Source organism: Peromyscus eremicus, chromosome 10 (assembly GCF_949786415.1).
Source record: "Peromyscus eremicus chromosome 10, PerEre_H2_v1, whole genome shotgun sequence".
In the NCBI taxonomy this organism is placed as follows: Eukaryota; Metazoa; Chordata; class Mammalia; order Rodentia; family Cricetidae; genus Peromyscus; species Peromyscus eremicus.
Genome location: NC_081426.1, coordinates 31,444,660 through 31,470,034, shown reverse-complemented (window position 1 = coordinate 31,470,034; position 25,375 = coordinate 31,444,660). Strand labels below are relative to the sequence as shown.

The following is a 25,375-nucleotide window of genomic DNA, read 5'->3' as shown; positions in this document are numbered from 1 at the left end:
AACGGGAATTGGTACTGACCTGATCATCCTGCTATGTCCAAAAGCAGCATAGGACAAGCAAGTGAGGTCTCTGAATGGGCAGACTCTGGGACATCAGGCCTCGCCACCAAGGGCCCAGTCCAACCACCCCCACCCTGCTGTCCTCAAAACAAGAGACGCTCCAGTCAGGGCAAGACCATTACCTGCCACCTGGACACATTACTGAAGTGATGCCCAATGGAAATGGGGATGATGCGTTAGAGGGAAGGATACAGGAAGGAAGGAAGGAAGGAAGGAAGGAAGGAAGGAAGGAAGGAAGGAAGGAAGGAAGGAAGATGTAGGGAGAAATGAATGAAATTTATAGTTTCTGGTCCAACCCATAAGAAACTTGGAATCCAGAAACAGACAAACAAAATGAAAATAAGAAAATTTCTTAGATCCATCAGAGAACTGAGGTCCTAGGGCAAAGTGATGCCCCACAGAGAGCCCAAAGCAGAGACCAGCTTCCTGAGAACCAGCTCCAGTTCCTTCTGCATCAGCCCAGCTCCCAACAAAACAATATAAGGTATACTAAAGGGAAGACATCAGGGTTAGACCCAGATGTAGACTTTAAAGTAATTCTGAATAATATGCAAAGGGCCTCGGAGGAAAAAGGAGCAGACAGCATGTAAGAACAGATGGTCTGTAAGCAAAGATGAAAAATTCAGGGAAGGAAAAAGCGATGTCCAAAAGAGGAAAAAAAAAAAAAAAAAAAAAACAAAACACAGGGGAACTGAAACAAGCCTTCCACGTGCTCTTACAGGACTGCACAGAGTTAAATAACCCGTGAGTGTATCCCAAACTGAACAGTGAGTGTATCCCAAACTGAAGAGAGTCTGTGAGCCACAGATATTAATACAGTATGTCCAAACTGAGAAGCAATGGAAAAGGGAACCAGACAGTCCAAGGAGCGAGGGGCAGTTTCAACTGCAGAACACTGAGGTGTGTTAGCTGGGTTAATGGCTGTGACCAAAGACACCAAAAGTAACTAAAAGGAAGAAAGGGTTAATTTCAGCTTGGAGTTCTACATCACACTCCATGCTGAAGGAAGTCAGGGCAGGAACTCAAACAGAGCGAGCCCCTGGAGGCAGGAGCTGTGAGAGCTGATGCAGAGCCCATGGAGGAGTGCTTGCTTACTGGCTTGTCATAGGCCAGTCTGGTGGGGACACTGTCTCAAGTGTGGTTCCCTCTTCTGCAAGGACTCTAGCTTGCTGAGTCATGTTGACATAAAACTGGCCAACACACCGGGGGATGGAAGGACAAGAGGAAGACCACAGGACTATTTGAAGTCATGTGTAGTCTTCCGCAAACGAATACCAGACACCAAACCCAGATCCACAAACTGAATTTGTGCTTGAGTATATCGTATGTAAGCTGCAGATGATCAAAGATGAAAGGGAAAAAAAAATTCTGAAACAAGACTGGGAGGGAAATATCTTGGCTACAGAGAAACAAGGATAAGAATTCAGCAGAGGTCTCTGCAAAAATGGCGTGAGAAAGAACGGAGCAAACTAGTGTTCAGAGAGGAGAGTCAACCTGTAATTCAGTCACCTGTGAAATGACGCCTCAGAGACCGAAAACCAAAGAATCAATCACACCCTGCAGACTTCCCCTTTTTGGGTGGCTAATAAGAGAAATGCTTCAGAGAGAGGCACAATGACCTGAAGGTCAATAACTCAGTCTAGCTGGACAAGCAGTGCACGCCTTTAACGCCAGCACTCGGGAGGCAGAGGCAGGTGGATCACTCTGAGTTTCAGGCCAGTGTGGGCTATGCAGGTATTCCAGACCAGCCTACACGGTGAGACTACATGGTCTACAAAACCAAAAAAGGAGCTCAGACTAAACAGGAGAATGAACAAATGAAAAACATAAAATATTTTATAACTATGATCTATATAAAAAAGGAATGTGCTCTAGAGGGAAGAAGTAAACACAATAAAAACTTGCGCTTTCTATTCTTAACTGATCTGACAGATGCCAGTTTGCTGGAGCTGAAAGAATAGTGTTCTGGGTGTGTGCAGCTCAGGGACAGGCTGCTGGGGCCCGGGGGCATGGGGGGAGCATTCAGAGGAAGCCAGACCCCACAGCATACTATAGGGCAGTGATTCTCAACCCCCCTAATGCTGTGACCCTTTAATACAGTTCTTCATATTGTGGTGACCCCCAACCACAAAATTATTTTTGTTGCTACTTCATAACTGTAATTTTGCTACTGTCATGAATCATAATGTAAATATATGTGTTTTCTAATGGTTTTAGGCAACCCCTGTAAAAAGGTCATTCCCTCAAAGGGGTCGCAACCCACAGGTTGAGCATCTCTGTGGCCCAAAACTCAATTCAAAATCAAACTATAATCCCACAGCGTCACTGCAGCCTTAACTCTGAACACACACACACCCATGCTCTGCACTGTGCAGTACCCCTGAGGCTGCAGGGAGTACCCGGCTTCATCTCACGGCTGCTGCCTTTTCTGTTCTTCCTGAAGCAGAACAGTTCCCATAAGGAAACAAAAGCTTTTCAAATGTTCCTACCGTCATTGTTCAGCATGTGAATATCCAAGTAGTGTATCCTTGGATTGTGTGGTGTTAGAATGTTAGATTTTTAAAAATGCTACTTGGGGCCCCCAGGATGGCTGAGTGGGTAAGGGTGCTTGCTGAGTTCAGTCTCTGGGACCCACATAGTGAAAGGCAAGAAGTGAGTCCTGAGAGTGGTCCTCTGAATTCCACGCATGTAATACACATACAATAAATAAATAAACATAATAAATATTTCTTAATTGCCATTTGTGTTGCTAACATATTTCATAAAGAATCATTCAGTGAATTTTGACTCATGATTAAGATAAAATTGACAACTTCTGAAATGGCCCTAAGCATGCTTTTGTTATTTGGCATGATATATATTTATGCAAAGTAGTATTTGAAGCTTTGAGGATTATGAAATTAAAATATTAGACAGCTGTGAAATGTATTAGAGGTGTCCTACTCCATCTCTCAGTATAAATATTCAGCTGATATTTAACTCTTTACGTAAAAATAAAAAGCCCAGCTTTCTCATTAATATATAAATTTATTTTAATCTTTAATGCCAAAATTATATCAACATAAAAGAGTTGTTTTAAAGTAAATTTCTTATGACTTCTCAGGAAATGTTTGATTTGTGTGCTTGCTCTATATACCTTTAAACCTGGGGTCATGTGAAAATTACTCCAGCAAAAAAGGATCGCAAGGGGAAAAAGCTCTCTAGATGCACCCACAAAAACAGAAACTGCCAGAGCAGATCCAAAATAAGACCCAACCATTTGTTGTCCACAAGAAAGCACTGGATTTTAAGACTCCCATGCACAAAGCCAGCCAATACATTCACTATTGATTGGGGATGCACCTGAATAAAAACCATGACAACGTCAAAACCCTGCTATCAGGTTAAGACACCGGCAGTCACTCACCTGAATATCCATGGGCAGGTCTCCCTCCCACTCACAGCCCTCACCAGCATCTCCCTGACCATACAGGTGATGATAGCCAGCAAGCTCTCTGTAAGGCTCAAACAATTGATGCTAACCATAGCTGTTCCGTTCCCATATAAAAGGAAGCACTCCACATCATACTCTTAAGGAAGAGGGAGGGAGGGAGGGAGGAAGGGAGGAAGGGAGGAAAGGAGGAAGGGAGGAAAGGAGGAAGGGAGGAAAGGAGGAAGGGAGGAAGGGAGGAAGGGAAGAAGGGAGGGAGGGCCATAAAGGAATGTGGTCAATGCTGAGCCTAGTTGTTTGGAAGCAAATTACAGACCTGTCATGAATCAACCCCTCCTGCATGGGGGACAGAGTCCCTAACTCCCTGAAGCTTTCCTCCTTCCATAGGTTCACTTTCCAGACATGAGGTTGGTGCCTAACAGTGGGTGATTCACCCTGGGGCAGGGGAGTCTCTGTTGATTTTTGAAGCAGAGCAGCCGCTTCTAGGGGCAGAGCTGGCAGCCTTCTTGTGCTCTCTTGTCTGCAGAAGGTGTTCCCTGTGGTATGCCTTGTAAATCCCCAACATGGTTCCCTACACTTCTTAGATTCTCTTGCAGAAGTGGGTCATGTGACCATACTTGGACCAATGATGTGTGAGCAGTTGTGCCGGGAGCCTTTATGGACTGAGGGGCTTAAAGCCTTTGACTTCTCCCCCAGGCTAGCGAAACCTTAAACCATTTGTGGAGGTGGTGACAGAGCCACAGGGGCATCTGGGCCCCTGAATCCACTAGGCAGGCCCAGCCAGCCTGTATATAGTATATCCTATACTAGAGTGCTGTGGGATGGTCTGTATGTCAAGTGTGTTGCTGATTGGTCAGTAAATAAATCACTGATTGGCCATTGGCTAGGCAGGAAGTACAGGCGGGACAAGGAGAAGAATTCTGGGAAGTGGAAGGCTGAGATAGAGACACTGCCAGCCGCCACCATGACAAGCCACATGGGAAGCTCCCGGTAAGCCACGAGCCATGTGGCAAAGTATAGATTAATGGAAATGGATTAATTTAAGATATAAGAACAGTTAGCAAGAAGCCTGCCACGGCCATACAGTTTGTAACTAATATAAGTCTCCTTGTTTACTTGGTCGGGTCTGAGCAGCTGTGGGGCTGGCAGGTGACAGAGATTTGTCCTGACTGTGGGCCAGGCAGGAAAACTCTAGCTACAGCCTGTATATAGTATATCCTATACTAGAGGATCTCTGAACCTGAATCCACTAGGCAGGCCCAGCCAGCCTGTATATAGTATATCCTATACTAGAGGATCTCTGAACCTGAATCCACTAGGCAGGCCCAGCCAGCCTGTATATAGTGTATCCTATACTAGAGGATCTCTGAACCTGAATCCACTAGGCAGGCCCAGCCAGCCTGTATATAGTATATCCTATACTAGAGGATCTCTGAACCTGAGCTGTCCTCTCAAGCTTCCTTCGCTGGCACAGCTCGGCTTTGCCATACCTGGCAAATGCTCCCCCTGGACTGCCTTCCTTCTCCTTACCACCTACCCACCTTCAAAATTCAATTCGGATGTCACCTGCTTAGTACACATTCACCAGTGCCACCCCCACCCCATGCAGCTCCTGTTTTCCTTTCCACAGCCCTGACCTGCTCACACTGTTGGTACCAACCTTTCTCTACCACTAGACAAGATGCTCTGGGGCAGCCAGGACTGTGCTGGCCTCGACCTCCCAGAGTCTGGCTTGGGGCTTGCCCAGACTCAAGGAGACTGGCGCCTGTGAAATACATGCACTTCTAGCCGTCCATGTGTCACACCAATGACTTCCTTCATGAGCACACTACAGCCGGAGCACAGGCCCTAGGCGGATAGACCTGTGTCTGGACTTCGGATGGCCCCGCCGTATCATTCAACCTTCTGCATTATGAAGCCCTGGTGTAGGAGCTAGACTGAGTACCCTGTCAGGCTCGTCTGTTGCAGACAGAACCTCCAGGACCTCAGGATGAGAGGACATCAAGATGAGCCTTACAGAGGATACATGGGTCAGGAGGGAGGCCTACTGTCTCCTTAAGAACAGGAGATCAGAGCTCTGATACTCAGAGAAAGGACTGTGGGAGGACACAGGGCAGAGGCCATCTGCATGCCAAGGGTCATACCCAAGTCATACTGTGAGAGCACAACCCACAGACACCCGATCTCAAACCTCTCATCTCCAGAGCTGTGGGAGACGTCCTGCTGCTGAGACCCCTGCCTAGAATCTTCATCCTCACAGATAACACAATGGAATGTTAGCAGAGTAGTCCCAGTCGAAGGCTGGCCCTACCCACGCCTAGCTTTAACAAAAACCTTCTACATCGTGTTCCACAGAGCAAGACAACCTAGTCTCCACAGGCCACTGATCAGACATCCCCACCCCAGGGAAGGTGTCGACAAGCAAAGGTTCTGAGACCAAGCCAGCCTGGACGTGACATCATTACCACCACCACCACCCACACAGAACCTAGTCCAGCTTTGTCTGGGAGTGCCACTGCCCACCCTGCAGGGTGGCTGGTTACCACAGAAGCACAGAAGTCCCTGCTGACCATTTTGGACTGTCACCTAACACCTTGGCATACTGGCATCGTGGCGAGCTAACAAATGGTGAAAGGGGAAAGAAGCAGGGAGGGACTGCTGCTCCCTGCAGTGCCAGCACAGGTGTTCTGATGGACAGCTTGGTACAGGCCCTGGGAACCTGTGGTCTAGCCTGTTCTCACAGTCAGTTTGGAAACACCCCCTTTCAGCACTGCAGTAATGGTGTCTTCCTCTGGAAGCAGAGGCCAGAGAAGGAAGCCACATGAGGGGCCTGTTCTAATATGCTCAGTATCAGCAAAGGGTCGCCCATTCCGCCCTCTCTGGGCCTAGTTAAGGCTCCTTCCAATGGGTGTGGACTGAGGTCGCTGCTGGGACAGGGGTCCCCCTGCTAGGGCGGCAGTGGAATACAATATGAGAACCTCTTTGTGGACCCTCCCCGCTGCTGTGGGAGGGGTGCAGAGGTGATTTTTAATCTGCTCGTCATCCATATTCTCTAAGGCATTTTCCATAGTGAAATGATAACATTTTTACATAGAAATGGATTAAACTGGAAGAATGGCATCCCCACCACATCCTGTTCGCACACACAAAAAAGACACAAACAAACAATTACAATCGAAACAATTGCCCGCCAGGAGCCACAAGCACCTGCTGAAGTACACTGGTTTTCAGCACCTCTTTGCTCTAAGTCGAGGCATGAGGCTCAGGCTTTGGGTCTCATGCCCCTGACTTGAACTTCTCTCCGCTCTTTGGTCTTAGCCTGGGCTTTGAACTTGGGATCCTCCTGCCTCAGCCTCCCAAGTATCGTGAGATTATAGGCCTGTTCCACCAAGCCTAGCATGGAGTCAGTGGAAACTTCATCAGGAAGACATCAGTCACAATGCCTGCCAAGGTCAGCTCAGGGCAAACACAGCACATCAGACCTGCTCGTCCTGCATGCAGGAAGGGCTGCAGAGCCAATGTAAACTGGTTGTGCAGAGCCCAGCGTCACCCGCTGCTTCTTCCCAGTTGAGGTGAAATGGCCACACCACAGAGGCAGGTGCTGTGACATATTTAACACACCTAACACCCAGACACCAGGAGAAGCCAGGCCTCAGTGGGTGGGGGCGGGGGTGGATTCCATCAGGGCTTAAAGAAGAGCCAAGAGCAAACTCTTCCCAAGAGTAGAGGAAGGGCCATTTCCCCATCACCCTACGACACCAGGACTACAGTGATCATCACCATGGAAGAAACAGAAGACTAGCACACAGAACCATGCAAGAAACAAAAGCAAACACCTCAGCCCCCAGGTCCTCGCATGGTCTGCCTAGTACACTCCCAGCGCAGAAGGATTGTTCTCAGAAGGAGGGTCGTCCCCCTACAGATCACGGATCTTCGCCCCCAAAAGCTCCATCGATCTACCCTGTGCCTCCCTCTGAGATGCCACACTGGCCAAATGCAGCTGGAGTCACCAATAGTGCTTGTCTCGCACAGTCCGTCGGTCATTCACTCAGCCAAGACTGACTGAGCCTGCACATGTGCCGGATGCTGTTCCTAGGATGAGAAACACGAGACAGACAGAAACCCCTGCCTGCCTCAAGTCCACACTCTCTGACCTCTCCTTCCTTACCTTAGCTCTCCGCTCTTGAAACCTGCCAGTGTCAGGCACTCAGCAGATTCAGGGACAGCATGGCATAGGGAGACCTCCACTCAGGACGGCTGGGGGCTAGGCAATGGGCACTATGGGAACTCTGAAATTCCATGATAAAGGCCAAGGGTGGGGGGAGGAGGGGACTCATCAGTTCAGAGCCACAATCCCCAGAGAACAAACGCCCTTTTCACACTTGCACATGTCTAAGCCTCACTCCTAGCAGGTCCCTGGCACTGGCACATCCTGCTCACACCACACCAACCCAGTAGAAAACCTTCCACAGAGACTGTCCTCGGGTCACCAACCCTCCCAGCTAGCCTTCACACGCTCCCTTCTACCTGTAATCAAGGTAGGACCCATGTACACAACTATGCGTGCCTTTTCCCCCAGCTTGAGTTACTAAACTGTCCTTGACTGTAGGTCTAGGAACAATTTTATGATTGCAACCCAGCCTTGCAGATGAGTGGGTCCCTGTGGGAGCCCACAAAGATTCCAACTTGTGGTTTGTTTCCATTTTGACTCAAGGTCAGAGAGTCAAGGTTTATGTTGCTCCCTGAGGCTACATAACAGGATGTTTGGGCAAAAGGCATGGTTACCAGGTGTTTAGAGAACTAAGAAAGGTCTACACTTGTTTGTACTTTGTACTTTGATCTTGAAATGGGGAGGTCTCTTGCTTCTCCACTTGCTAATATATAAAAAGCCCATTAGGAATAAATACCAGGCGACTGGGTATTGACCCAGGGCCCTCCCGAAGCTATCCTGTGTCTCTATCTTTTTCTTCATCTACCTCTATATTTATTCCTGTCTAGCATTTCTCAGTTCCTCACTCCCCACTTCAAGGACTGTTCAGCAGGTCAGAGTTGGACCCTGACAGGTCTCTATACCAGGTCCTTTATTTCCAGCTGGTATATGCAACAGCTTAATAATCACTTTTCTTCTAAGCTTCATCAGCCTCAAGAGTTTAACCACATGACCTGATTGAGTCCAGCAAACTCCGAGCTGAATACTAGCTTCCATGTGATGATCTGGTGGCTTCAGTGGACCTTTCTCAGACCGAGCACAGGGTGACTGCATCGCCTGGCAACGTGGCCCAGAGGCCAGCTGACTTCGGGCCCCTGATGCTGGCTCTTGCCCAGCAGACCTTCCTGTGCAGGGAGTTGGCGTTTTGCATCTGTTTCTCCTAAACAAATGAGGATGTCAGGCTCTTGTTTGGGCTGCAGGAAACACACATCAGCATGGCTTCTCTACACAGCCCATAGTTTCACATACACACACACATCCCCAAGGCTTTCTGTGAGCAAGTCACTAAGAAACAGTCTGCTGCTTGAGGATCAGGAGCCAATGTCTCCTTTTTTTTTTTTTTAACTAGTTAGACTCACCAGCATCTCCTGGGAAAGAGGGCAGAGGAAGGTGCAATGGGGATGCAAAAATCCCCACCCTGAGGCCTTGCTTTCTGCTGTCCCTCACACTGTCACAGGTGTCTCTATATCTCACCTGCAAACTGTACCGTGGCCATTCCCAGGCCTGGTATTGTGTAGAATTTTAAACATTCCATCCTGAAGGGACGCTCCCTAAGGCTCAGGAAGGAAACCATTCAGAAGTGTCGGGAAGCGCCTGAATACACCAGCTACACAAGAGCCCTCCCCCTTCAAGGTTATGTAAGCCATAAGGCCTGCTGAGGAGACTGAGGCAGGTGCAGCTTGCTCGAAGACACTCTCCAACCTGTCAAGCGCCTGCAGGTGTCCCTGAGCTGTCACCCATGCTGGAGTGGGCCTTGGTGACGCAGTCGTCTTTGAGTCCTTCCCGCTCCTGTAAGTAACCCCAGTAAAACTCAGGGTTCACCAAGCTGGGCTTCAGTGGTACCCGTACTCTGATCTCTTGTCAGTTTCCGTATTCCCACCATGATTCCTCTCCCTGTGTCACCTGCACTCAAGCCCTCCAAAGCCAGGTTCCCACGCACTCCTTCACGGAGCACACCACCAAGTCCGTGCGGCACCGCCCCGTGCCGAGCCGTGAGGCTGGCAGGTGAACGAGACAGGCAGAGGTGCCCACAGCCGCTTCGCTAAAGCCCTGCAGGCTCCCCTCCACCACAGAAGGCAAGCGGCCACCAAGTGCAGGCCCGTGCCACCCACACATGAGCTCAGATGTCTCTAAATGCTTTCAGATAGACTCCACCCATCATCCCCCACAGCCCACCTTGATAAAGAAAGAGAAGCTGCCTCTAAAAGATGAAGCAGGGGCTGGGGATTTAGCTCAGTGGTAGAGCGCTTGCCTAGCAAGCACAAGGCCCTGGGTTCGGTCCTCAGCTCTGGAAAAAAAGAAAAAAAAGAAAAAAGAAAAAGAAAAACCAAAATAAAAAAAAAAGATGAAGCAGAACTCCTGCAGAGGAAGCTAACTGCAGATCTTCGTCCCTCCCTCCTCTCCTCCAAATCCAATCCCCAAGTCTTACCCCAGCTCTGAAGAAGACAACCTGTTGCAGCCATCCCTCCCTCCCTGGCCCCATCTCCAGCGGACCTCCTCCAACCTTCCTCCCTACTCATCCTGTTATCCCAGCCCCCAACTCCAGCAGGCATTCCCTGGGCAGCCGCAGCCAAGCTTGCCAGGGAAGAAAGTAGGCCAGCAAAGCAGGCAGGTGAGCGTCAGATCTTCACTCCCCCTCCTCTCCTCCAAATCCAGTCTCTCCCTCTCATCCCCAGCTCAGTAGCAGACTACCCATGGTGGCCTCTTCTCACTCTCTGCCCCTATTCCCAAGGGACTAAGCCAATCCTGGTGAGACACCCTACTTTCCCCTCTCTGTGAACTCCCTTCCCCCACTCAGTACACCCCCATCCCTAAGTGTCAGTTCTCAATACCTAGAAATACATTTTACCCAAAACCCCTCAGTGGCCATACCTAGCATGATCCCAGAAGAATCCCCTCCTAACCAACATACAGTTCCCACACCCTCCTAAGAACCAGAGAGAGCAACAGAAACCAATGAACAAAATACTCACTCAACAAAGACAGGACCAAATATCAGCTCCTAGAATTACAATCGTCCCTACACATCAGCATAAAAACACAGTCAATAACAGCCAGGACAATATGTCTCCACTAGAGCCCAGACACCCTACCACAGAAGTCCTGACACAGCTTAAGCACAAAACAGAGACCTTAAAATAGTCATTATGAATAAGATAGAGGTCCTTAAGGAGGAAATGAATAAATCCCTTAAAGAAATCTATGGAAACACAAACAGTGGAAGGAAATGAATACAACAGTTCAAGACCTGAAAGTAGAAACAGAATCAACAAACAAAACCCAAACTGAGGGAAACCTGTAAATGGAAAATTTAGGAACTCAAACAGGAACTTCAGAGGCAAGTTTCACCAATAGAATACAAGAGACAGAAGAGAGAATGTCAGGCACTGAAGATACAATAGACGAAATGGATACCTCGGCCAAAGAAAATGTTAAATCTAAAAAAAAAAAAAAAACTTGGCATAAAACATCCAGGAAATCTGGGACACTATGAAAAGACCAAATCTAAGAATAATAGGAATAGAGGAAGAAAAAGAAAGCTAGGTGAAAGGCCCACAAGATATTTTCAACAAAATCACAGAAGAAAAATTTTCTAACCTAAAGAAGGAGATGCTCAAAAGGTACAAGGAGCATTTAGAACAACAAATATATTGGACCAGAAGACAAAGTCCCCTTAGCACATAATAATTAAAACACTAAATGTACAGAACAAAAAAATAATATTAAAACCTACAAGGGAAAAAGACCAAGTAACATACAATAGCAGACCCATTAGAATAACACATGATTTCTCAATAGAGATACTAAAATCCAGAAGGACAGATGTTTCACAAACTCTAAGAGACCACAGATGTCAGCTCAGACTACTATACTCAGCAAAACTTTCAATCACAATAGATGGAGAAAATAAAATATTTCATGATAAAACTAAATTTAATCAATGTCTATCTACAAATATAAATTTTGTAGCCTACAGAAGGTGCTAAAAGGAAAACTTGAACCTAAAGAGGTTAGCCACACCCAAGAAAACACAGGAAATAAATAATCCTAGAGCAAATCAAAAGAGAGGAAACACACAAACACACACACACATACACACGCACCACCACCACCACAACAACAACAACAAAACAGCAGAAATCAACAAACATTCTTCATTGATATCTCTCAACATCAACGGTCTCAACTCTCCAACAAAAAGGCACAACAAGGTAACAGAATGGATGTGAAAACAGGATCTGTCCTTCTGCTGCATCCAAGAAACACACCTCAACATCAAGGATAGGCATCACCCCAGAGTTAAAGGATGGAAAAAGTTATTCCAAGCAAATGGACCTAAGAAGCAAGCTGGTGTAGCCATTTTAATATCTGACAAACTAGACATTAAATCAAAACCAATCAGAAGAGATAGGCAAAGACACTACATACTCATCAAAGGAAAAATCCACCAAGAGGACATTGCAACTCTTAACATCTATGAACTAAACACAAGGGCACCCAAGTTCATAAAAGAAACACCGCTCCAGCTTCTATTGTCCCTCATACACTGATGTAGGAAACTCCAATACTCTACTCTCACCAACAGACAGGTTATCCAGACAAAAACTAAACAGAGAAATGATGGACTTAACTGATACTATAAACCAAACGGACCTAACTTGTTTACAAAACATTTCACCAAATACAAAAGAATATACGAAGGTTCAGTACATTCAGTTCAGTACCTCATGAACTTTCTCCAAAATTGACTCAGGCACAGATTAAGTCTCAAAAGATACAAGAAAATTGAAGTAAGACCCTGCATCCTCTCTGACCACCACGGACTAAAGCTGGATATCAACAACCACAGAAAGCTTACGAACCCATGGAAACTGAACTTCTCACTACTGAATGAAAATGGGTCAAGACAGAAATTAAAGACTTTCCAGAACTGAACAAAATGAATGTACAACATACACAAACTTATGTGACATGATAAAGGTGTCTCTAAGAGGCAATTTCATACCACTAAGTGCCTACATTAAAAAAAAATGGAGAGCTCTCATACTGGTAACTTAACATACCTGAAAACTCTAGAACAAAAAGGAGAAATCAAACCCAAAAGAAGTGGGTGGCAAGAAATAATCAAACTGCAGGCCAAAATCAATAAAATAGAAACAAAGAAAAACAATACAAATAATCAATGAAACAGAGTTGGTTCTTTGCGAAAACCAGTAAGATTGACAAACCCTTATCCAAATAACTAAAAGGTAGAGAGAGAATATCCAAATTAACAAAATTAGAGATTAAAAAGGGGATATAACCAACACTGAGGAAATCCAGAGAATCATAAGGACATACATTAAAAACCTGTACTCCACCAAATTGGAAAACCTAAATGAAATGGGTAATTTTTACAATACATACCACTTACCAAAGTTAAATCAGATCAGATAAACGATTTAAACAGACCTATAACCCCTAGTGAAATAGAAGCAGTCACTAACGTCTAACAACAACAACAAAAAGCCCAGAGCCAGACAGATTCAGTGCAGAATCTTACCGACTTTCAAAGAAGAGCTAATGCCAATACGCCTCAGAAACAAACACTTGATTTTACAAGGCTACAGTTACCCTGATACCCAAACCACACAAAGACCCAACAAAGAAAGAGAATTACAAGCTAACTTCCCTTACGAACACAGATGCAAAAATAACCAATAAAATACTAGCAAATCGAATCTAAGAACAAATCAAAAACATCATCCACGATGATCACATGGGCTCCATCCATGAGATACAGGGATGGTTCAACACACAAAAATTAGTAAATATAATCCACCATATAAACAAACTGAGAGACAAAAACCACATGGTCATCTCATTAGATGCAGAAAAGGCCTTTGATAAAATTCAACACTGCTTCATGATAAAAGTCTTGGAGAGATCAGGGACACAAGGGGCATACCTAAACATAATAGAGGTACTTTACAGAAATCCCATAGCCAACTCCAAGTTAAATGGAGAGAAACTCAAAGCACTTTCACTAAAATCAGGAACAAGGCAAGGTTGTCCACTCCCTCCATATCTATTGAAAATAGTACCTGAAGTCTTAACTGGAGCAATAACAAAACTGAAAGAAATCAAGGGGATACAAATTGGAAAGGAGGAAGTCAAAGTATCTTTTTTTTTTTTTTTCTGAGACAGGGTTTCTCTGTGTAGTTTTGGTGCCTGTCCTGGATCTCACTCGGTAGACCAGGCTGGCCTCAAACACACAGAGATCCGCCTGGCTCTGTCTCCTGAGTACTGGGATTAAAGGCATGCGCCACCACTGCCCTGCTAAGTCAAAGTATCTTTATTTGCATATAATATAATAGTATACATAAGTGACCAGAAAATTTCCACTGGAAAACTCCTATAGATGATAAATACTTTCAGCAAAATAGTTAGATACAAAGTTAACTCACAAAAATCAGTAGCCCTCCTATATCAAAAGGACAGACGTACTGAGAAAGAAATTAGGGAAACAACACCTTTCACAATAGCCTCGACTAATATATAATATCTTTGGGTAACTCTAACCAAGTAAATGATAAAACTTGTGTGATTAAGAATTTTTAAGAAATTAAGAAAGATATCATTAGAAGGATCTCCTATGCTCACAGATCAGTAGAATTAATATAGTAAAAATGACCATCTAACCAAAAGCAATCTACAGGTTCAATGCAATCCCCATCAAAATTCAAATACAATTCTTCACAGATCTTGAAAGGACAATTTACAACTTCATATGGAAACACAGAGAGAGAGAGAGAGAGAGAGAGAAACAAAAACCAGGAAAGCAAAAACAATCCTGAATAATAAAAGACCTGCTGGAGGTATCACCATTCCTGACCACAAATTATACTATAGAGATACAGTAATAAAAATAGAGTGGTATTGGCACAAAACAAACACATTGATCAATGAAATACAACTGAAGACCCAGACATAAATCTACATACCTATGGACAACTGTTTTTGGTTTTTTGTTTGTTTGTTTGTTTGTTTGTTTGTTTAAAGAAACCAGAAATACACTGGAAAAAAAAAAGCATCTTCAACAAGTGTTAGAGGGCAAAGGTTCCTCCATCTTGTCTCAGTTAGAGCCATCTTTGTCTAAATTGAAACTGACACCCCCCCCCCCCGCCAATCTCTGCCAGGAAAAGTCCTGTGGGAAAGCACCCCACACTGTTCTAGAGACTTGGGGTCAAAATACCCTCGATAACTGCATGTTCTTGGCTCCCGTCAAACTGTTCACTTGCTTCCCCCTGCAACTGCCAACCAGGATGTAGTTTTTCTGTGTTCTTTGTCTTTAAACTTACTCTCTGTAATATGCATTCAAAGCTGCTCTGTGAGAAATGTTTCTCTCCAGGCAGCCGCTCTGACTTAATACAGACTCTCAGTTCATACTTTAATCCTGCTGAGTAGTCTTTGGGTCTCCACCCTGCAAAAATGGAGCTGGTCAAACTGGATGGATGAATGCGAAAGAATGCAAATAGATCCATACTTATCACCCTGCACAAAACTCAACTCTAAATGAATCAAAGACCTCAACATAAAAACAGATACATTGAACCTGACCGAAGAGAAAGTGGGGAATAGCTTTGAACACGTTGGCACAGAAGACTTTCTGTTAACATAGGCACTAAGATCCACAATTAATAAATGGGACCTCATGAAACTGAAAAGTTTCTGATTGGCAAAGGACATCGTCATTTTGACAAAGTGACAGCCCACAAAATGAGAAAGGATTTTTTTTTAACCAACTACACATCCAATAAAGGGTTAATATCCAACATATACAGAGAACTCAAAAAAAAAAAAAAACCCTAGATATTAAGAAAACAAACCAACTAAAAAATGGGGTACATATCTAAACAGAATTCTCAACAGAGGAACCTCAAATGGCTGAGAAACACTTAAAGAAATGTTCAACATCCTTAGCCATCAGGGAAATGCAAATCAAAACTACTTTGAGATTCCACCTTATACCTTTCAGAATGGCTAAGATCAATCAAACAAATGACAGCTCCTGCTGGCAAAAATGTAGAATAAGGGGAACACTCCTCCATTGTTGGTGGAAGTGCAAACTTGTACAGACACTATGGAAATCAGTGTGGCCATTCCTTAGGAAGACTGGAATCAATCTACCTCAAGATCCAGCTCTACCACTCCTAGGCATATACCCAAAGGACACTTCATCCTACCACGTTCACTGCTGCTCTAGTCATAGTAGCCAGAAACTGGAAACAACCTAGTTGTCCTTCTGCAGATGAATGGATAAAGAAAATAGTGGTACATTTACACAAGAGAGTATTACTCAGCTGTTTTTTTAAAAGTGAAATCATGAAATTCACAGGTAAATGGATAGAGCTAGAAAAAAATCACCCTAATGAGGTAACCCAGAGTCAGAAACACAAATATGACACAGATTCACTTATATGTGGATATTAACTGTTGAGTCAATGATAACCAAGCTACGATCCACAGAACCACAGATGTTAGGTATAGAGTAATGGACTGGTGGAGGGGGTAGCTAGATCTTCCTAGGAAAGGGAAATAGAATAGATAATTATGGATGGATGGATGGATGGATGGATGGATGGATGGATGGATGGGGAGAGACTGGTGAATGAGAGGACCAAGTGGGGGGAGGGAGTGTAGAGGGAGACTAGGGTAGGAATATGAGGAGAGAAAGATAAAATTAAGGGCCATTTGAGGGATAGTATAGAGACTTAATACAGTAGAAGCTTCCTAAAATATATACATATATGAAAGTGATCCAAATGAAATTGCCAAATAATGGGGGACACAAGGCCCCAACTGGACATCTCTTGTCACCAAATAAAGCTTCCACACAAAAATAGGGTCACATCTAATTGAGTTGTTGGCCAAAGGAGTCCCAAGGGAACCCCTCAAATGACCCAGGCTATTTCCAAGACTACCGGTTACTCCCACAAACTGCCAGCAAGGCCCCATTGCTGAAGACAACAGCCACACAACTTATTGAACATGGAGAACTCAAGCTGGTGTCTACATAGAGCCTTCACCCTTACATGATAGCATCTTTGGTACAGAAAGGTACTGTGCGTGTTACCAAAGGAGAAACATAAACACCAACCCAGCCACAAACCCTTTGATCTACAATGGTGTCCTGCCTGTAAGATATGCTAGGGCAATAGTGGCACAAAGCTTGTGGGGGTAACCAACCACTACCTGATTTGACTGAAGGCCCACAGCATGAGATGGAAGCCATACCCAACACTTCTTGGGTGACCAAGAACCTGAGACTCGATAGCCCAGGAATCTAGGGTGAAACCAAACACTACTGTTCTACTAAAAGAACATAGCAATAAAATGACTCCTAATGACATTCTGCTAAACTCATAGATTAGTGCCTTGCTCAGTCATCATCAGAGTAACTTCATCCTGCAGCAGATAGAGACCACAGCCAGACGATAAACAGAGAATGAGAGATCTTGGAACATGCAGCCCTAAATGGGATGTCTCCATCAAATCCCTCCCCCATGGAGTTCATGGAACCCAGTGGAAAAGGAGGCAGAAAGGCTGTAAGAGCCAGAGGGGATGGAGGACACCAAGGAAACAAGGTCCTCTAAATCAGCAGGCTTTATGAAGATATGAAGTCACAGAGACTGAGGCAGCATGCACAGGACCTGCAGGGGACTGTACCAGATGCAGTCCTATAGCTCAAAAGAGAAGTGCACTCATGCCCCATCCCTAATCCAGAAGCTATCTCCAATGAATAACCACTTGCAAATGAAAATCTGGTTTTCTCCAGGTGAGTCTCACTGAGGAAACAAACTCCTCTTAAGGGCAGGCTGCATGTCCAGCAGTAGATGGCCAACAGAAAACAAACTCTTTGGAGTTTTCTCATAACATTGTGTCAGGGCTGGATTTGTTTGTTTTTATTCTCATTTTTAATTTTCTTTTTTATTTATATATTTTTGTTTCTTTTTACTCTACAGGTCCTTTGCATAGATATTATGGGTTCCAGTTTAGTGTTTTTATGGGAACCCTGGGTGTGTGAACTAGTGGGTCTCTGTGTCTATATCTGTTTCTTGTGTCTTTTCTTGGGCTCTTTTCCTTCAGTTTGTTTTGTTCTATTCTGATGTGTTAGTTTTTGTTTTATCATATTATATTATATCATATTGTATTGTATTATATTATATTATATTATGCCATATCATATTATATTCCTTTAGGATCCTGTTTGTTTTCTCATTAGAAAATAATGACAGAAAGGAGGCAGACATGGATGGGAAGGGAGGTGGGGAGGAACTGGGAAGAGTAGAGGGAAGGGAAACCATAACCAGGATATATTATGTGAGAAAAAAATCTATTTTCAATAAAAGGGGGGAAGAAATGAAGTAGGCTGCCCATGTTCAGGGGCTGGGAAATGGTGCTGGCCCTCAGGGTGGTCTATGCCAGGCCCTCCGCTGTTCTGGAGTGAACTTCCCTCAGGCATCATCAGCAAAGGCCCCCCCTTTGCATCCCCAAGGCCCCGCCCAGGGCTGACACAGCAGGTCCATGGCCTGTCTGCTGAACAGAGCAGTTTCCTCCTCCAGGAATAGATGCCCACCTCCAAAGCCGTGGCTACTGCACTCAGCCAGCCGATCTTGATGAATAGACCCCAAGCCAGAGAGACCTGTCTCAGCATCTACCTGGCTTCCTCCTGAAACCCACTGGCCAGGAAAATCGCTCTGATGCCATCAGCAGGATATAAAAATCATTAAAAGGCATCTCTGAGAAAGCAGTTCTGCAAATCTATCTCCCTGGATACCTCTGAGAAAAGACAGTGTGTGTTGCACAGCCATGCCATGCCCGCCTCCACAGCAGCCACGCAGTACTGATGTCTCCACAGCAAGGTCCCCAGACCCACACCAGAGCAGTCCTCCTTAGTGGCCTCAGATCACTCGATCACTCGATCACTCTCTCTCTGTGTCTCTGTGTCTCTGTCTCTGTCTCTCTCTCATACACACACACACACACACACACAGAGGCACACGGCCCCTGGTGGCCCTCGATCAACCAGCATAAAAAGGCTGAGACTATATAAAGTGGGTCTTGTCCCAGAAACCTCTATGCCAGCCTCCCACTCTCACTCACTCTACAGCGACAGTCCAGGTGTTCTAGCCTGGGAGTCAACACCCTCCATCATCTAGCCCCCAAGCTCAACAATTTTTCCCAGCTGTGACATGTCCACACCAGACCACACACAAGGAGTGACACCAGCAAGTATCACCTCCCTTGTGCTATACGTTGTCATTGTCCTGTTACTTATGGGAAACAGAGGCTCAGCAAGTTCATGTGACCTTCTCAAGATCATATGGCTTCCATGACAAGACTAAGATCACACGCTGCCTTCCTTATTGACCAGAGACCTCTGCCTGCATCCTCCAGGACCACGGTGCCATTGTGGGCCTCCAGCCCTGCCCAGGTGACCTCCCCTTAAATACCCACTGCTCACAGTCCACCAGACCCAGCACCCTCAGCCTAGCCAGTGAGCTTTAACATCACCTCCCCTGGATGCCTGGTCAGGGGCTTCCCACCCCTACCTGGTCGTTCTCAGACCTCATGCCAGCCTGAGCCTTACAGCTTTCCTGGCTGGGGCTATCACTCACACTGAAAGTGCTCTGAAGGCTGCACACGAAAGGGACAAAAGATGGACAGCAATGTGAAGTGTTTGGGGCAAGACCTCTGCACTTCTGTTTCCTGTCTAGACCTCAACTTCCCCATCTGCAAAATGGGATTAAATAGTCACACCTAGACCACAGTGCTATTTTGAGAATAATCGAGAGACTATAGTCAGCACAGTTGAGACCATGCAGGCCCAAGGTGCCGTCCCCAACCACCCACAGCTGCTGCTGTCACTACATTACTACAACCTCCCTCTCCCTCTCACCCTTCCCTACCACACACTCCTTCTGCCGTGACCAGTGCTCTGTCTCCCTCAAGCTGACCTTGAACCTGAAACTTGTAGAATGGTGAGCCAACATGCATCTTTCTTCAATGTGCCAGGTACTTTACCACAGTGATGAAAAGGCACTTACTTTTGTGTGTGTGGTGCTGGGGACAGAGGGTGGGTGTTGTGTGTGTTGGGTAAGTACTCTACCACTGGACCATGCTCCAACCCAGCATTCACTTAGTATGTGTGTGTACTTGTTTATGCAGGTGCACATATACATATGTGTGCACACAGAGGCCAGAGGTCAATGTATACATGTTTGTGTAGGTGCACATATACATACATATACATACATGTACACATGGCAATCAGAGGTCAGTGGTGTCTTCTATCACTCTCCACACTGTTTTTTGAACCAGGATCTTTCCCTGAAGACGGAGTTCACTGATTGGCTAGGCTGGCTGGACAGGAGTCCCAGGGATCCTCCCACCTCTGCCTCCCCAGCCCTGGGATAACAGGCCCACCACCACACATGGCTCTTTACGTGAATTCAGGGGTTCCAAACTCAGGACCTCACGCTTGCATGCTAGCTCACTGTTTGTGACGATGCCCCTGCGTTACTTTTTAAAATCAGTCTTCCTGAAGTGTCACTCACAGTGTTAGAGTACAGCTCAGAGTAGACAGAGTACTTGGGCAACCCTAAAACATTTCTGTGCCCCTCTGTACAATGTATCTTCCTTTGTCTAAGTTTTAAGATTCTTCACTTTTAAAACACACACACACACACACACACACACACACACACACATATATGCACACACCAGCAAGATAGTTTGGCAGTAAAAGTGTTTGCTGCCAAGCCCAATGACTCGACCTCAATCCCTGGACCCCACATGGTTGACAGGAAACCCATTCTCATAAGTCCTCTAACCTCCACACATGCGGTGTGTGGTGCACATGCGCACACACAAAATAAATAAGATAAAATGAAGTAAAGCTTAAAAATTAAATGCGTGTGTGTGTGTGTGTGTGTGTGTGTGTATACACATTAATCCAGCCTATTTCAAGCAACATTTCATGAGTTCACTTACATTTCATGAGGCTGCTTACATTCCTCCTAGAACACACTACATATTAAAATGAAACTTAACGTCAAGTGACTTCGGGTCACTTGAGCCCAAAAATTTATCGAACCCACTGAAGCAGTCAGTCTCTAGAAAGCACTCAGGGTGGCAATATCCCTCCCCAGTGAGAGCTCTCCAAGTCTGGAATCCATACTTGCACGCACAGAGTCTAACCCGGGGCTTGTACACAGCATATGATACGAAGCCACGGAGTGCCAGGCCCATCTTGGTAGCCCACCCAAACTGTGTCTGGTCCCACAGCCGGGCTGCCGGGGTGAGAAGGCGCAGACGTGTGCTCTGGGGAAGTGGGAGGGTTTGCATTCCGGCTCGGGCTCTGGGAGCAGAAGGCACAGGGTGAAGCAGGGGGTGGTGGACGCAGAGATGACCAGCACATCCACAGCTGTGCAGAGTGGCTAATCCGCCTGCATTTTAGCTTGCTGCATTATGTTAATCATTTAGTCACCGCACATCAAAACTGCTTCACAGAAACCCACTAGGGTGTCAGTCTGCATTCAGAGGGGAGGGGGGCTTCCTACGGAGGCAACAGACGGATCCCCTTCCAGGCCCTCACTTCACAAGCCAAATAACTGAAAGGAAGCCTTCTGTGCCCTGAGCAATTAGGCAAGGAGTCTGTCAGATGTCTGCAGTCTGAAAATGAACTGGGGGAGGGGTACGTTTCTGCCTAGAGAGGGAATAGTGTAGATTCTCAGAAACTTGATCAGCCTCCCAAGATCTCTAGTGCACTTGCTCCACTGCACACCGGAGTCACACCCAGCCCTGCAGCCAGACTCCTGGAGCCTCTCTGTCTAACATCAATTTCCTTATTCTCCACCCTCCAGGCAAGGCCTCACCCCAGGCAGAATGAACCTTGGACACTGCCCTGTACATGCAACCATGCCTTTGTATATCTGGCTCCTTCTTCCTGCTCTATGTGAAAAACTCCTATTCACTCCTCAAAGGCCCACTCAAGCCCCACCTCTCACAGCTCCACAAAATCAACCGGCACGGACCACACAGGCAGGAGAGAAGAGAGGACCAGCTGGGTCAGAACCGGGTTCTCAACAGCCTACCTTTCCTGTCTAGTGTGTAAAGGAATCTGCGGCCCACCTCAGGCGGCAGGAAGAAAAGCCGTTGGATGTGAACACACACCCAGGCAGCATGTGACGGGGATGTATCTGGTGACAGTGTCAGGGAGGCAGGCTGACACTAGATCAGGAACAATGAAGTCAGATTCTCTAACATCAAAAGCACACAGACGTGCAGCTGCTCCTGTCCAGAGCGTCCCTCCACGGTGACCCCAGCCCACAAAGAGGAGACACAGCCGTCCCTGGAGAGAAAGCAAACCAGTTCAGGTTTGCTAGCCATCGACTAAACACACTGGAGAATGCCTGTAGAACATGAGGCCATTAAACTGGAGCTCTGTTGCTCAGATTCTGATCTGTCATCCTGCCTCTCAGATCCCTCATGTGCTTATTATGATGCAGTTGCTGGGTCTCCTTTCCTGTTGCTGTGATAAAAACACCCTGATAAAAGTATCTCGGGGGAGAAAGGGTTTCTTTGGCTCACAGTTCCAGGTTACAGTCCATCGCTGTGGAGAAGTCAAGCTGGCAGGAACCTGAGGCAAATGGTCACATCCAGTCAACAGCAGGCAATGGATGCATACTATGCTCAGCTCAGCTCAGCATACACTCTTACACAACTCAGAATCCTCTGCCAAGGGAATGGTGCCACTCACAGTGGACAGATCTTCCCACTACGCTTAACATAATCAAGGCAATCTCCCATAGACATGCCTACAGACCAACCTAACTAGGCAATCCCTCATTAACACTCTCTTCCTACATCGAGTTTAGAATTAAACTCTCTCAGGTCCCGCTCCAGGGGAAAGGAATGGGCACATTTGGAAGCAGGGCTTGGCTGCCTAAATTTCTGTTTTGTTGCTGTGCCTATAGTGCTGGGAATCAAATTTCTGTGGTGCTACGGCAATGGTTCTCAACCTTCCTAATGCTGTGACCCTTTAATACAGTTCCTCATGTTGTGGTGACCACCAACCATAAAATTATTTTCATTGCTCCCTCATAACTGTAATATTGCTCCTGTTCTGAATCATAATGTAAATATCTGTGTTTTCTAACGGTCTCAGGCAACCCTTGTGAAAGGATTTTTCAACTCCCAAAGGGGTCTCAACCCACAGGTTGAAGACTGGTCTGCTAGGACTTAAACCAGGGCTTTGTGCATGCTATGCACTCTCTGCTTCTAAACCACACTCCAGCTTCACAACCTACATTGCTACATGTTGGTTTTTTTGCACAGTAACGTCATAGATTGTTACTGGGAAGTGGACGTTGACTGCCATGTTGGGTACACTCGGTGAGCAGCACTAACCACGACAAGGTTGCCGGTGCTTGGCACATGGGCACTTAAGAAGAACTCCGTGTCTGGGTGCACCCATCAACCCACAAACTGTTTGACAGGATCTGCTGACACTCCGTGTGCCCAACATGAAGCCAGGCAGGCAGAAAGTCTGCTGTTCCTATTGCTATAGTAAACACCATGACCAAAAGCAGCTTGGGGAAGGGTTTATTTGGCTTACATGTCCCAGGTACAGTCCATCATGAAGGAAAGCCCAGGCAGGAATCTGGAACCAGGAACAGAAGCAGAGGCCATGGAGGAACACTGCTTCCTTGCTTGTTCTCCATAGCTTACTCAGCCTGCTTTCTTATACAACCCAGGACCCCCTGCCCATGGACGGCATCACCCACAGTGAGCTGGGCCCTCCCACATCCATTATTAAGAAGAAGCTCCCACAGGCCAATCTGATAGAGGCAATTCCTCATTTGAAGTTGTCTCTTCCCAAATATGACCAGGTGTATGTCCAGCTGGCAAACACTAACCGGCACACCTGACCTCAGAAGTGATCGGACAAACAAGCACGTGCATGTCCTGTGTGGTCCCACCATGCCATCTCTCCCTGTGTAACACCTCTGCAATCCAGTGTGCTGTCACCCTGTCCCGGGCAGCAGCATCTCCTCTTACTATTGGCCCGAAAATGCTTGTGCCCACCCACCGACAGCATCTCTGATGTAATGAGCTAACGGAGTGGAGAATTCACATGAAGCTGTGATCCCGGTGCCTGCGCAGCTAACAGACAGCCGCACACTCCCTTCACACATCTGCACTTTCAAACCTGACGCCACCTCTGACCTTCCAGCCTCCACCCAGCTCGTCCTGGGGATGCAGGGAGCAGCTGCTGAGATGACAATCGCATATCTGAAGCAAACCCAAGTCTCTCCTCTGCCTTCCTCTGCAGCTTCCAACTGCAACAACTTCTAGGAGCCCTGCACCCTCTCCTTCCTTGAAGGCCAAAGTCCTTCTGAGCTCCACCCCAGGCCTATTCTCCAATGCCTGGCTTTGGGGAGCCACAACTGTCATATCAGCTTTGACCTGCAATACCTGCTGGTCCTGCTGTGACCGTCCGGTAGCCCACACTCTTGGCCAGTGACTACAACTCCCTAATCTGCCATTAGTTCCATAGCAGTAAGAGCCAAATGCTCCCTGAGATGGAGTGGGATGAAGGCTAGGCAAGGAATCATGTCTACAGCCCAAGATCCCTCGCAGTCCTCACCTTCTTTGGAGGTAAGGGCACAGGTCACCAAAGCAAGCGAGAGTCAGGCCCTTGGGGCTGGAGTTCCAGCTTAGCCGCCTTCCCCAAGAGCTCTACACACGTCAGCCTCAGCTGCCTCCATGATCTCTGCCACTGGACAGTGAGATTTACCTTTCTCTAAAGCACCACCAAAAACATCACAGGCACCTGAGTGTAGGAGAGTCCCAAAGACTGTTCTGCTGAAGTAGCGACATGAGTGCAGCCACTTGCTTCCTGTGGATAATTTTAATCTCAGAGAAAAAGCTAAGGCTGCATCCTCAGGTTCAGAAAAGTTACAGGCCGCAGTCCAGGGTCTGGGGGTGGAGAAGCAGCATGGCACAGGGCTCCAGCTCCCAGCTTTCTCAGATGCAGCCCCAACTACTTTTCTTGCTCTGCCTCCCTCCTCTGCCTGAAGGAGGACAGGGCAGGGGACCACACCCAGCAAGCCCCACACCCGGGTTTGCCCTAAGTGGTGCCTCACTCAGGCTCCCCACCCGTGGTCAGAGCTTGATGCAAAGAACTGGAAAGACAGAAACAGAGCAGAGATAACACTGGACCATAGGATGTCTGCCTGTATACATCCTTCAAGGAAGGCTTCCTAGTGTCCAGGCTTCACCACACAGGGTGAAGGCTGACCTCTGGGGGTAGACTTTCAACTTGACAAAACCTAGGAAGACCTTGAAGACAAATCTCTGGGCATGTCTGTGAAAGGGGGTTCTAGATTGAGTTAGGGAAGACCCATGTGGGCAGCACCATTCCCCGGGTTTGGGGTTCTGGAATGAACTAAAAAGAAAGAGTAAACTGAGCCTAAACACTCTTCCTGCTTCCTGACCGCAAGTGAAACAGGACCAGCAGCTTCAGGCTCCTGCCTCCATAAATTCCCCGCCATGGTGGGCTGGACCCTCAAACTCTGAGCCAGAGTCAACCCTTCCTTCCACAGCAATGAAGGAAGGTGCTGTGGAAA

The 25,375-nt window shown here is 46.5% G+C and overlaps 1 protein-coding gene across 3 annotated transcripts in view; it reads right to left on the bottom strand.

Moving 5' to 3' along the window:
• Window positions 1–25,375, bottom strand: part of Jakmip1 (janus kinase and microtubule interacting protein 1) — a 100,290-nt gene that overhangs the window by 63,281 nt on the left and 11,634 nt on the right. The gene's annotated exons all lie outside the window — the stretch shown is intronic.